The 14,311-nt window shown below is 39.7% G+C and overlaps 1 non-coding gene across 1 annotated transcript; it reads right to left on the bottom strand.

Annotated features, from left to right (window-relative positions):
• Positions 1-305: 305 nt before the first annotated feature.
• On the bottom strand, positions 306-412 carry LOC123937747. Its single transcript, XR_006817546.1, has one exon. It is a non-coding gene; the product is annotated as a U6 spliceosomal RNA (small nuclear RNA).
• Positions 413-14,311: the final 13,899 nt, after the last annotated feature.

Raw genomic sequence — 14,311 nt, 5'->3', positions numbered from 1 at the left:
AAAAAAACACGTTCTACAATTTTTTTTTCCTGAATTGGGCCATGTACTGAAAGGACTCAACCAAGCATAGAACTATCCATCTCAGCTTGCTTTCACTGACCCTTCTGTTACCAAATGCCACCCACCACAGACCATTCCATTTCCACAACTCCTACTAACCCACCCTACTTCCCCGCATCCACACAGAATATCCCAAACTAATGCTCTTCAAACATTTATTTATTTATATTTATATTGATTTTTAATTGTAATTCCAGGTTAGTTAACCTACAGTGTTATATTTGTTTCAGGTGTAATATAGTGATAACCCATTTATTCATTTTTATTTTTTGCGTGTCATCCTTGCGCAGGGGCCATGCTAATCGTCTCTGTATCATTCCAATTTTAGTATATGTGCTGCCAAAGTGAGCACTATTCATTTTTACTTTTTAAAGTTTTAATTCGAGTATATTCAGATAATGCTCCTCAAATATTTAGAGAGAGGAACCAATTCCTTTTGCTGTGGTCATTCCTCTAGGCTAGGTTTTCAGAATTTTTACCAGTCTGACTACTGCTTATTGGGTATTTTTTGTTCTTTTGTTTCTCTTACAGTGACTAGAATAGAGCACAATAGTCCAGATACTGTATGAATAATCGAGAAAAAAAAATGATATTTCCGATTCTAGGCCCTGTACTTCCAGTAATATGTCCTAAGTTCCTATTAAAGTTTAAGCTAAAGTCTTGACTCATTTTTGGTTTGTTTTTATAATAGGAGCTAGTGGGTACCATTCTATTTTCCTGTAGTGGTTTTTAAAAATTCAGCTGGGGTCGCATGGATGGCTCTGTTGGTAAAGCGACTGACTCTCGGTGTTTAGCTCAGGTCATGATCTCAGTGTGGTGAGATAGAGCCCAGCGCTTAGCCTGGAGTCTGCTTGGGATTCTCTTTCTCTCCCACTCCCTCCTTCTCTGCCCCTCCCCTTGCTGTCTCTCTCTCTTTCTCTCTCAAATAAATAGATAAGTAAAATGTTATTTTTAAAAATTTTTAAAGATTTTATTTATTAATTTGAGAGAGAGAGAGAGAATAAAAGCAGAGGGAGCAGCAGGCTCCCCACTGAGCAGGGAGCCCTGGAATCCCAGGGCCCTGAGATCATGACCCGAGCCAAAGGCAGATGGTTAACTGACTGAGCCACCCAGGCGCCCCTAGATAAGTAAAAGCTTAAAAAAAAAAAAATGATTCTCAACCTTTCCCTCTGTGTCTTGCCCTCCTTGTGTGTGCTCTTTCCAAAAAAAAAAAAAAAAAAAAGGAAAAAATTCTAACTGTAGAATTGAGTCTATTTCTGTAAATTTTGTCCTGTCAGATGTAAGAATGAAAGAATATAGAAAACATTTTTGTTTCTAAACTTTCATATGAAACCCACCCTAACTTCTTTCCTGTCCTTGGATTGTGTAAAATCCAAGAACAGGGTTCCTATACCCACAGGATTGGCTCTGCTTGTACTTGAACTAATTTGAGTGGGTTTCTTATCTTTGCACTCAAAAACCAGCTTTGACCAGAACACAGCATTAACCCAATGAGGGCTCACTTTACTCATCCTTAGAGTGTAGGACTGGAGACCAGCTTAACAAGTTGTCCCAAACAGAAGACCAAGAATTCTAGCAGCCTTGACTACACAATTGCCAGAACAAGGAGAAAATACTCTTCTGTACTGTATCTTTCTCATACTGAAAATGGAAGAAATCACTATTCAAAAAGATCATTTATTGATCTTTGGGGAGGGCAATGAGTGTGTAGATGCAAAACACACATTGGAGACACTGATTATTATCCTAATTCTGCTACGTTTAGATTGTGGGACTTTTGGTGGGTCCCATCTTTCCTAGGCTTCAGTTTCTCTACCTGTAATAACTAGAGAGGAGATGGGTGGATTCTGTATAATATCTAAGATTCCTTTCGGCTTGAAATGCCAGCTTCAGTGTGCCTCTGGACTGGCATGCAGGGTACCACTTGGCTGTCTCTTGTAGCAGTCTTCTTTAGCCTTGCTTTGCTTGGTGTGGCTGGAAGATATTTTCCCAAAGTCCTGGAGACAGTCTGGACTATTGCAGGTGTGTAGCCATGGTTTGTGGATTCAAGACCTTTCCTCCCCTCTCTAACCCGTATCCCTCTCTTTTCTCTCCCCTGGGTAGGCAGAAACTTTCTTTATCTTTGTTCTTCTAGTTTGGACAAGTCCATGTCTGCTTTGTCAAATCCTCCTGTCCAGTGGTGAAATCTAGGGTTAACATAATACCGCATTTCCCCCCACTTGACGATAAGTTTGGCTCTGATTGCCATGGTAGCATTTGGAGAGCTTCCCAGTTGATTTTAACAGCTTTGCGGTATTCCATTGTTTGTATGTATCAGAATCAACCTAAATTAGTTCTCTATTGCAGTTGCAGTTAATATCCCTTTACTTCTGTGGTTTTGTTGATGTCTATATCCACCCGCAGGGACAATTCCTAGAGATGGAATTATTGGGTTCAAAGGCAGATGCATGTGTGATCTTGATGGATACTTCTGAATTTCCCTCCAAAAAAGTGCTTGTCTCAACTTATATTCCCACAAGCAATATGAAAGGGCCTGTTCTCAACACTTATTCCAACACAGTGTATGGTCAAACTTCTTGGGTTTTCCAAATTGGCAGATGAAAGGCAGTATCTCACTGTTGTTTTAAATTGCATTCTTTTATTGTGAGTGAGGATGAGCATATTTTCATAGGTTAAAGGGCTATTTGTCTTTCCATTTTTGTTAGCTATCTATTAATATCATTTGATAATGCTGCTATTTAGGTATCTTAAAGATAAGTTTGACAGGGTTTTAAAGTTATGTAAAATTAGGGCCAGTTAATGAAAAAAAATCAGGACAGAAGGTTTTAAATCTTTAAATAATTAAAAAGAAAAATTCAGAGGAATTCTTTCCTTTTATAAAAGTTTATTCATTTACTTAAGTTATCTCCACAGCCACTGTCAGGCTCAAACTCATGACCCTGAAGTTAAGAGTCCCCTGCTCCTCCGACTGAGCCAGCCAAGCAGCCCTGAAGGAATTTTTAATTGTCATGTTTCCTTTAGCATTTCATTCTCTATCTTCCCTTTCCTATTTGCCTTTGTATCTTCTCCCGCAACTATTCGTAAAGACTTAAATATACATTTAGTATTTCTATTTAGTGAGTAAAGTTTTGTGATCCCTTTCCCTATTGTGCAAAAACAAAAATTAGAGAATTCCATATTTACTAAAAGATAAATGAAAAATGCACATTTTTAAGCCTTTTATATTCTCTCTGTCTTCTTAGTTGGAAGCAACAGAAAATATGGATGCTTTAAGAACACACTGGGTAGCTGAAAGCAGGCAGGTAACTGGACAACTCATCCATGACTAGTGGGTTGAGTGGTGTTGCAGAGTCATGAGTCCATCAGAGATCTTGGGCACGCTGCTCCTGTTACCCTAGAAACTGGATGTGGCTGCCATTGGCTTCTCCCCCATGGGTTCAGAGCAATCTGTGGTTCTTTGGACCCATCACATTCGTTGTAGTTTGTCGAGGCTATATCTGGTCTGGGGCCTGGGTGAGGTGTTCACGTTCTATTGACAGGAATGTTCTGGAAATGAATCTCAGCCATTTCCATCTTCAGCAGTGGGAGCCAGCTCTACCTCATAAGATGGGGAGTTTCCATCACCGGAAGGCTGTTTAGATTCTGGATGTTCCAGAAGATTAACAATTGTCTTCAGCAGTTCTCAACTGATCTTCTTCCTGTCTAGGTGGTTATCCTTAAAAGATTGACACTTGGGAATCAAGATTAATTGTCTGTTTCTTCTCTTGCCCTAAAATGTTGAGGGTCAAGGAGGACAATAATTGGTCCTCCCTTCACAGAGCCTGATCAGTTGGGCTGGCACGGGAAATAGGAGAACGCAGTTGAAGAAACAGCTACTAAAGCCAAAATGTACGCTTGGAATTACCAGTTTTTAATGCTTTATTCTGATTTTTAAATTATAAGCTCTCTTTCCTTGCTTACTTTTTCTGGAAAGTGAGTTCACACTAACATGTTCTGGATAAAAACAACAGCTTATTGTTTTTGTATTTTCTAGAAATACAAGTTAATTTAGGACTAGCCACAAAGATATACATAGCCTTAAAAAATTATTTAATCCCTTTTCTCTAGGCCAATTGTATTATTGTGTAACAAAGTACCACAGACTAGATGGCTTAAACAGTAGAAATATAATGTCCCACAGTTCGGGATACTCTCATCCAGGATCATGGGCCCAGTAGATTGGTTCCTTCCAAAGTCAGCAAGGGAAGGGTCTGTTTCAGGATTCCCTTCTTGGGTTGTGATGGCGGTCTTCTCCATGTGTTTACACATTGTCTTCCCTCTATACATGTCTCTGTGTCCAAATTTATCATTTTTATAAGGCTACGGGTCGTGTTGGATGAGGGCCCATCCAAATGATCTCATTTTAACTTGCTTACCTCTACTTCCAAATAAGGTCATGTTCTGAGGTACTGCAGATTAGGACTTCAACATATGAATTTTGAGGGGGATGTAATCAAGATGAATCTTGTTGGTAATCTTACTAAATTTTGTGTTTGGAAGAGGAGGATAAGAGACTGTAAAAGACTCTAGTAGCTGTAGTGTCTTCTAATTTGGGGGGGAAGTAGTGCTGAGGGTCAGGAGTCTGAGATAACGGCATTTCCAAGTCTCGAGAGGCTCCAGAAGACCTTTCAGTACACAATCTCTGTTTATAATATTTTAAAATAATAATTTGCAGACATGATCTAGGCGATTAAATATAAGGAGAATTTAGTATCTATATGTCCTATACACAGCCCTAAAAGCCTTTTTTCTTTTTCAATTTGAAAAAACACAACTTTGGGGTTCCCAGCTGGCTCAGTCAATACAGCACACAACTCTTGATTTGGGGGTTGTATGCTCAAGCTTCACATTGGGTGTAGCGCCTACTCTAAAAAAATATTAAATATCAAAAAGCACAACATTAACTCTGAGGTGCTAAACTTTTTTCTCTTCTCTAGTTCAGAGGTGTTAAATTTATTTTGGAAACAATTTGACAATTAATATTGCAAGAGAACTTAGTCCTATTGATTTCACTGACTTTTTCTTTGATTACAGAAAAAGCATACAAGAAATCTCAAAACCTGGGATGCCTGGATGGCTCAGTCGGTTAAGCATCTGCCTTCAGTTTAGGTCATGATCCCAGCATCCTGAGATTGAGTCCCATGGGCTCTTTGCTCCTTGGGGAGCCTGCTTCTCCCTCTGCCTGCCACTCTCTCTGTTTGTGCCCTCTCTCTCAAATAAATACATAAAATCTTGAAAAAAAACCAAATCTCAGAACTCATGAGTTTTCACATGGATTTTTCCAACCAATCGAAACCATATTTTTTGAGCACCTATATAAAAAAGAGAATGTAGTAAAGGAAAATGTGCTAGAGTCAGAAAATTGTGATGTATCTTCTCTAATCCATCTGCCTTATCTACCTCACAGGACTCAAAAACAATAGTGTAAACTATATAAAGCCTTACAAGTCCAAAGTACTTTTATAACAAACTATGAACAAAGAGCCTCACTTTGCTTTTAGGTTACAGAAACATATGGCAAATTCTCTATTGGTCTCAAGCACCTTAGAATTAAAATGGAGATGACTGATGAGAAGTTACAAGGAATTAGTAGCATAAGCAAATACTGCCAGCTTTTATTGAATAGCCTTATTAAAATTACAGCCTTTAGATGTAAAAAATAGGCTTGAGTCTAAGACAGTTGACTCTCCCTTCTGAGTCTCCTCTGCACTTAGTTTGAGCCTGTTTAGGTTCCTACACATTCCGTCTTGCATTTCGACAAATTACATTTTGCAAATTTCCCAACTTTCGCAAATCATACATATTTCCAACCATATTCTGCAGGAAGCTTGCAGTCAGCATGCATTCTATTCACTTTCAATTTCTTGGGGCTTCCTCCTTTGCACCTTGCAGAGTGAGGGGCTGCTATAAACCTTGTAATCCTTGCAACTTTTGAATGTGAATGAGCAAAGCAGCCACATGATGGCAGCATGTTAAAAGAATAAAGATTGTCCACTTGAGGCCATCCTTTTCATCTTTAAAAAAATCTGTCTGAACAAGAGGAAAATTCAAATCTACCAACTTTGGTGAATCCCTTATTCTCATTGATTCTTACAGAGGCAGGAGCTGAGGGTAAGAGATGGTTTCCAGAGCTAAAAAAAAAAAAAAAAAAAGCAAGAAAACAGAGTACTGAGATTTTAAGCAAGAACCAGACAATCAGGATGTGACTCATCTTTCAAGCTGAATGGTTTTTGGTTACACGTAAGGGAATTGTTTGGCAAATTTCACAAAGAAAAATGATAATTTATGGATAGCGCTTAATTTTCATGTCTGGTAGCTATACAGATGTTTTTGGTTGCTCTGCTGACTAAATTTTTAAGAGTCATGTACTTGTATGTGTTGCGTATTTTTAAATGGATTGCCAAAACATTGCAATGATGAATTGGAACAACCTCTTTGCCTTGTCAGCTGTGACTAAGGATTTTTATTTCATTAGGAAACAAACGAGTCAACATTTTTTGGAAATCTCCAAGTGCATGATAATTGCCTAGGTAGGAGAGAGTGAAAGGGAAGCTCTTGAGCTGGGAAGTCTAGGTGTAATTGATTCAGGCAGTAGACAATGTCATGGTCTTTCTCCTTTAAAATCTTGGGTGTGTGTGTGTGTGTGTGTGTGTGTGTGTGTGTGTGTGTGTGTGTGTTTCCATTGGCATCGTTTTCAGCCAGACTTTCTTTGGTGATGGTAAACAGGACTCTAGCTCATGTTTAGTAGGGAGGCTTAGCAACTTCAAAAAGTCCTTTTTTCTACAAAAGTTTCAGCCGAAGGTCTGGAGCTGGCTCCCATTGGCTGAACTCGCGTCACTTAAAATTCCTGAGCCAATCAAAGTGACGAGGGGGAATGGAGGATTCTGATTTGCGAGGCTGGGTACAGGCAGATGGCTGAGCGCATAGTGAACCACTTTCCTCCCCACTAACAGCATAAGAAGAGAGAAACAGGCAATAAATTGTTTGCTTAACTGCTGCTTATCATGCCTAACATAGAGCTTATATCACAGTTGAAACTCATATTCATATCTCCCAAATGACAGTGGTTTTATTTATGTACAACAGGATGGAGTGCTTATCTTTGTGAGTAAAAAATATTTTGATATTAGGTGATCTAATATATAATAATACAACTATGTTTGTCCATAAGAAAAATCACCTAGCCAAAGCATTCTCAGATTGTAGTCTGCCCACATCATAATTTCTTGGGGTGTTTGCCGTAAATACAAATTGCAGAGCTTCATCCTTTCGACTTCCTGAATCTGAATCTCGAGAGATGGTGTCCTAAGAAGTAGTATTTTTGAACAAGAAGCTTACATTATTTTTTTGTCCTGCGATTTTAAGAATATCTGGCTTGATATATTTAACTGTATGAAGCCCTAGAGATTGCATATTTGTAGAAGAGAAACGAGAGGAGCACCTGGGTGGCTCAGTTGGTTAAGCATCTGCCTTCCACTCTGGCCCTGATCCCAGGGTCCTGGGATGGAGACCCTGAGTCAGTGTCTGGGCTCCCTGCTGGATGGGGAGGCTGCCACTCCCCCTCTGTCTGCTATTCCTGCTTGTGCTCTCTGGCCCTCTCTGTCAGTAAATAAAGTTTTTTAGAAAAAGAAAAGAGACACCAGAGTGGTTCAGTGGGTTAAGCTGCTGCTTTCAGCTCAGGTCATGATCCTAGGGTACTGGGATCCAGTTACGCATTTGGGCTCCTTGCTTGGTAGGGAGCCTGCTTCTCTGCCTCTGCCTGCCACTCTGCCTGCCACTCTGCCTGCTGGTGCATGCTGTCTCTCTGACAAATAAATAAATAAAATCTTCAAAAAAAAAAAAAGAAAGAAAGAAAAAGAAAAAAATCAGGCATCCACAAGATTCCTTTCAGTTCCTTCTTCTGGCTTGCCTCTTACTCTGGTTAACTTTTTAAAATTCTTTTCTCTCCTGTTAAAGTTGAAATCCTCATAAGTTAGAAAGACTGAGAATTATACTAACATTCTGTCTAATTTGTAGCACTCCAAATTAATCACTGATAAGGCCATTAGTCTTCAGAGCAAATTCCTTAAGATGAAAATATAGGATTAGAAAGGACCTTAGCTGAACTAATGTCTTTTATACTCAGATAAGGTAACTAATTTCCAGAAAAATAAAGTGACTCGCTTAGCTAGGCAATTAACATGGATGGCCCTTTTGAAACCACTCATTTTTACATGACTATTTCATTTGGAGAAATGGTCATAAAAGTCAGTTAGCATTTAGAATGAAAAACCAGCTTTAGTTACATTTTATTGTTTGCACACTAGAGCATAGAATTCAATTTCAGAACCCCGACCCATATTTCATGATATGTCTTTATTAATGGTTACTAGACATTTGCTATCCCTTTACATGTATTCCCCGTTTCTCACAATGTTAAGAGTAAGTGCTAGCATGCCCATTTGGTCAATGAGGAATTTGGGACATGTATGGATTAGGTAACTCATCCTAGATCTGTAGTTCTCAAATATCTACGTGCAAATGAGTGACTTAGGAGTCTGGTTAGCATGCAATTCTGATTCAGTAGGTCCGTGGTGGGACCTGAGATTCTGCGTCTTTAAGCAGCTCACAGGTGAAGGCCAATATTGTTGGCTTACTGATCATACACCAGATGACAAGGTCTTAGATCAGGGTACATGGTAGGCAGGCAGTGTCTTAACCCTGGCTCTCTGACAGGAAAGCAGAGTAGGTGTCACCCTTTCTCTTTATTACAGTATAATTTACGTCCTACAGATAGAGGAGTGAGGCCACTTCTTGCTGCATGTTCATTTGTGATGTGACTTTATCCTTGAAGAATATCCAGGGAAATGAAGCCTATTGGGACCATCCTTACGCCGGAGGCTATCTCTTCTACCCTGGCCTGTTTTGGGGTGGCTGCTGCATGATCATGAGGGTAAACAGCTGATACACTTAAAATGTTATTGTATCCATATGACCATTCTCTTTCTCACTTTCAGTTGGGTATTCAATAAATTACATAAGCTAATTAACACTTTATTAAAAATCTGCTTTCTGTTGGAAGATTTTGCCCCATTGTCAGCTGATAGAATTGTTCTGGGCATGTTCTACGTAGGTTAGGCTAAGCTAGGATGTTCCATAGGTTAGATGTATTAAATGCACTTTCCCAGACCTGTACCCCTGGGGCTAATAATATATTATATGTTTATAAAAAATAATTAAAAGAAATTTAAAAAAGTAAATGCACTTTCGACTTACGATATTATCAATTCACGATGGGTTTATTGGACATAGCCCCATTATAAGTTGAGGAAAATCTGTATTGTCAAATGGCAAAACGAAAACACCTTAGTAATGAGTTTGATGCCCTTTTTTCGAGGGAAATAATCAATGGATTTGGGGAATATGGTTCCTCAAATATGGGATATGGGGGAAGAGCCAGTTTTATAGAGTATTAGAAGCCGCAAGACAGAGAGGTGCCTGACTGGCTCAGTAGGTCAGGTGTCCGAACCTTGACTGCAGCTCAGATTATAATCTCAGGCTGCTGAGATCCAGCACTAAACTGGGCTCCATGCTGAATGTAGTGCCTGCTTGGCATTCTCTCTCTCCCTTGGCCCTTCCCACCCCACCCCCCTTCATGAGCATGCTCTTTCTTTAAAGAAAAAAAAAAGGTGGGGCAGCCAGGCAGAAACAGGGTGTGATTGGCTAGGAGGTTGGGATTTCCTTGTAAGAGTAACAGGTCCTGTTTTCTAGGGTAAAATAAGCAAATAAGCTAGCTAAAGTTAAGTGGTGGACTGTGATTGGTATATGCTAGGTTTTCCTGACAGTGAGGTGTTTCCCCTGAGTGCAGGCTGACTTAGGTTTAGATTTGTGGTGTGGGCCAGTCCACTAGGGTGGCCTCCATTTTGTGGGTCCTGATGTATAAATTGACTTTATCAATATAATATTTGTATTTCATTGGCTTCTAGCTTGATTTCTAGCTTATTTTACTTTTCTTCCCATTTTCCTTTGTTTTCATAGTTTATTTATTTCTGACTCACCTTTTTGTCATATACTTTCGTTGTGTCCAAAAAAGAACTTCTTTTTTTATTATACTCTAATTTTGACAGTTATGAAAAATAAAAAAGATTCAAATTCGCCACCTTTATATTGTATTACTTTGGTAAAAATAGCCTGAAGTTAAGGATTTCCTCTGTACCGCTTTGTTTTTCTGCAGGTGAGGTAGTTTGACAGGGTTGGCCTGTGCAAACAGAGGGACAGGGGAAATAAATCTGGATGTTCAGCATAAAAAGGGCTAATAACAAAGCTATTTTTAGGGAAAGGGCCTTTTGTCTTTCCTATGTTATGTTTCATGTCCGTTTGATATCTCTGTTCTCTGGTTCTTATCTTTAAAAGACAGCTGCTTTACCTCAGGCATAAATCAGAAAAGGAAAAGCAGCTACCCAGTGGGTCCGGGCCTGGAGCAGGGATGAAGGGGATAGAAGTTGAGAGAAGGGAAGGGAAGAATAAAGGACCCCTGGGGAGTCCGCGCCAGGCCAAACACAATAAACGAAGTCCTCTACCCTTCCGTGAGCACAGGCAGAACAGAGAAGCCAACTTGAGAAGAAAAAGATGAAGCCCTTGATGCCTCAGAGGCGGAAAAGAAGATCCCAGGCGAGCGACCCGTATGACTTGGGAGCAGACCTGCTCTGGAAGTACAAGCAGGCTCCGCGTTCACGGAATAAGTGGGAGGTAGGTGCTCAATTCCAGGACACAAGATGAAACTGGGAAGGAGGACATCATGTGATTAATTGCCAGTCATAGTTCTATAAAATAAGAGCCACGCTGCATTTGCCCACAGTGCTCCAGAGTTCAGAGTTTATAGATGAACTATTTCAGTTTTCTTGGAAAATACATTGAAGGTAGATTTATTCAAAATTATGTACATCAAAAAATTCTCAAAATCTACATGGACACCCAAATCTGGGCTTCCTCAATTAATGTGAAAATCCATTTAAAAAGCAACAATTAGTAAAAGAAAAAAAAACCTCATTAAAATTTAGCAAGAATAATTGTTTGACACCAGAGAGCTAGCTTTACGTTTTTCTTTTTCCTTTTTCTTTTTTAGCCAGCTGCTTGCAATTATATAAACACTTCTTAATTTATACAAACTTAGCTGGAAAATTGGAGGACTCCTATCCATTTCAGTTAAGGTTTCTATCCTTTGAAAATGAGCTTAGTGCTAAAAATTTAGGGCTTTTAAGAAAATAGAAATTCCATATGAGAAGAATAACAATCTGCTACCAGATTGGTTTGCTATCAGTATTTTCAGCTCACTCACATTTTAAGAAGCTCTTCCCCTCAGTTTTTAGAGAGTGGATTATTCAGATATGGGTAAGTAAAACTGATGGGCGCGGCAGCGGTGGTGGAAAGGCGAATGGCAAATCAGCAGACGTAAAAATATAAATTAATTCTTCTTTTAGACATCTTTTGCAGCCAGAAATACAACCTTAGGGCCTTTAAGGATGCCAGTCTTGATTTATATTACTCCTTCCAGCTGCATTTTAATAGACCACTCCATCTCTCTGCATTTCTTTTCTCTCAGTCGATGGGTAATAACCATTGCACACCTGACAGCCCCCAAAGACAGGAATTAGGATCACTTTCAGGGAGCATAACAATTCAGCTCCCAGCTATAAACACACACACACACACACATACACACACACACCCCAGAGACCAAAGACCAAAGGAAGTTAGGAAGGAGTCATGATGTACTCAAGAAAAAAAAGCTATGGGGTATACTAATGCAGAGCTCAGTTTTACAGAATATTCTTGAACAGAAACTATTGTAATTGCTGTGCTATCCAGCAACACTGACAGAAACTGTATGAGGATCACAAGACTACAGACACAGCCTCACATATATCGTTTTAAAAATTAGGTTTTTAAAAATGGTATTGTGTGTATATGGTACAGAATTCAAGAACTTTGTATAAGGAGAAAGCCCCCCTCATCTCCTAACACTAGCTCCCCCCTAACCTCCCTCCACCAATCCGGCTCCCTGGAGGCAACCGCTATCGACGGTACCTTGTGCATTGTTCCAGAGATGTACTGTGGAAGATTTTAAACTCTTTTTTCTGTCCGTTAGTTGAAACCTGAGAGGTTCAGTTTCCATTAACTTAAAACAACAAAATGGAACTCTAGTTTCTGACTCTCACCTGAAAACAACTACCGTTTATCAGTCCCAATAACTAAGAATTCGCTAGATATACCAGGAATTGTCCTGATCCTGCTATAGGAGTGAGATCTTTCCTCCAGCAATAAGATAAATAGCCAGCTCCCTTAATGGGCCCTGTTTCATTCGTTCATTGCCCTGCAATTACAGCTGAGTCCAAATGAAAGCATAAAATGAATGCGATTGACTTATATAGGTTGAATGATATGGGTGGCCTTGGGCTATGAAAGGAAACATGTTGCTCTTTGTTTTTCTGTTGTTATATCCAAGGTTTCCCATCTACTTTGGATGAATTATCACGAGCCACATGAAAATACACTGATTAAAAAAAGACAGGGAGAATCTGCACATCTCCCTCTTGTGCCAAGTGCTGATAAATTTTTATGGCTATTTTGTCTGCATAAAATGCCAATTATTAATAATTCAGCAATAGATCTTTTGGGTTCTAAGCGCTTTAAAATCAATAGTGTCTCCAAAATATTGATAATCAACAACCTTTTAAGACTTACCAGGTTGGTACAGCAGAAAGACCTTACCAGAATACCCAAAATACCCACTTTGGCTCTTACAATGCCCAAATTTTCTTTTGTTTTCGCTTTTATAGTAGAGTTAACGAAATGCTGGTGCTGTGTTCGTTCTCAGTGCTATAAATGTGAGATTAAATTAGAGCCATTGTGGCAAGGAATAATGAAATCACTATTTTTATTCCCTGTTCACACCTGAATGGGTCCACAAAGCAGCCCCAGATGTGGACCCTCTGCAGCCAGCAGCACTGTTGAGCTTTGGCTGAAGAGTTTTCCAGTGATGGGGTTCAAGAGGGGAATGCCACATCTCCAGAAGCACTCGAATAGTATGGCTAGCTATGAATTACTACACCCTCAGCAGAAATTCACAAGGGTCTGTGCCTGTTCAATATTTTTCTTCTGAACTCAACCACCTAAAAGATGCTATTTGTCATTATTTATAAATTACCTTTGGATGTCTGATGATAAAGCCATCATATTTTTTTCTCCTTTCTAAACTAAATTTTAATTTTCAAAGCTATATGCAGACATAGTTTAAAAAGTCTGGTATTTCGGGGCGCCTGGATGGCTCAGTCGGTTAAGCGTCTATCTTCTGCTAAGGTCATGATCCCGGGGTCCTGGGATCCAGCTTCGCATCTGACTCTCTGCTTCTCCCTCTCTTCCCAGCTCCTGCTCTTTCTTGCTATCTCTGTCTCTCTTTCTCTCTCAAATAAATAAATAAAATCTTAAACGAAAGTCCAGTATTTCATAAGACTTGTAATTTAAAAATGATTCTCTTTCCCCCCTCCCTTCTCCTAATTATTCCTCCTCAGAGAAAACCACTTTAAACTTTTAGACATTTCTCCTGGTGTTCACTGTCACATTTCTTTTTTTTAAATTTTCAATTTATTTGGCAGAGAGAGATCACAAGTAGGCGGAGAGGCAGGCAGAGAGAGAGGAGGAAGCAGGCTCCCCGCTGAGCAGAGAGCCCGATGCGGGGCTCGATCCCAGGACCCTGAGACCATGACCTGAGCTGAAGGCAGAGGCTTTAACCCACTGAGCCACCCAGGTGCCCCCACTGTCACATTTCTAAATAACATTCATATAATGCTATTTTGGTCAATTTACGTACTAATGATCAATTCCCTATTTCTAGCCCCTGCTCTCCTGCCCCTCTAACACAGTTATCCTCTCCTCTTTCTAGTATAGCTACAGCTTCATTTTTGCCTAAATCAATATTCGTTTTTCATTATTGTGACAATTTAAATAGTAGTCTAACGTAGGGTGGAAAAGTTTTCCTTGGACCTCCTAGAGACCTTGGTTCTGTCTGAAAAATTAAACTAATGAACAGAGATGTCTCAGTGGCTCAGTCAGTTGAGTGTTTGACTCCTGGTTTCAGCTCAGGTCATGGTCTCAGGGTTGTGAGTTCAAGTCCTGTGTGGTGGGATCAAACCCCAAGTTGGCATGCACTGAGATTCTCTCCCTCTTCCCTCTG

The sequence above is a fragment of the Meles meles genome, chromosome 2 (genome assembly GCF_922984935.1).
Source record: "Meles meles chromosome 2, mMelMel3.1 paternal haplotype, whole genome shotgun sequence".
NCBI classification, from domain to species: Eukaryota; Metazoa; Chordata; class Mammalia; order Carnivora; family Mustelidae; genus Meles; species Meles meles.
Note: the sequence above shows the minus strand (reverse complement) of the source record. Positions and strands in the feature narration are given on the sequence as shown.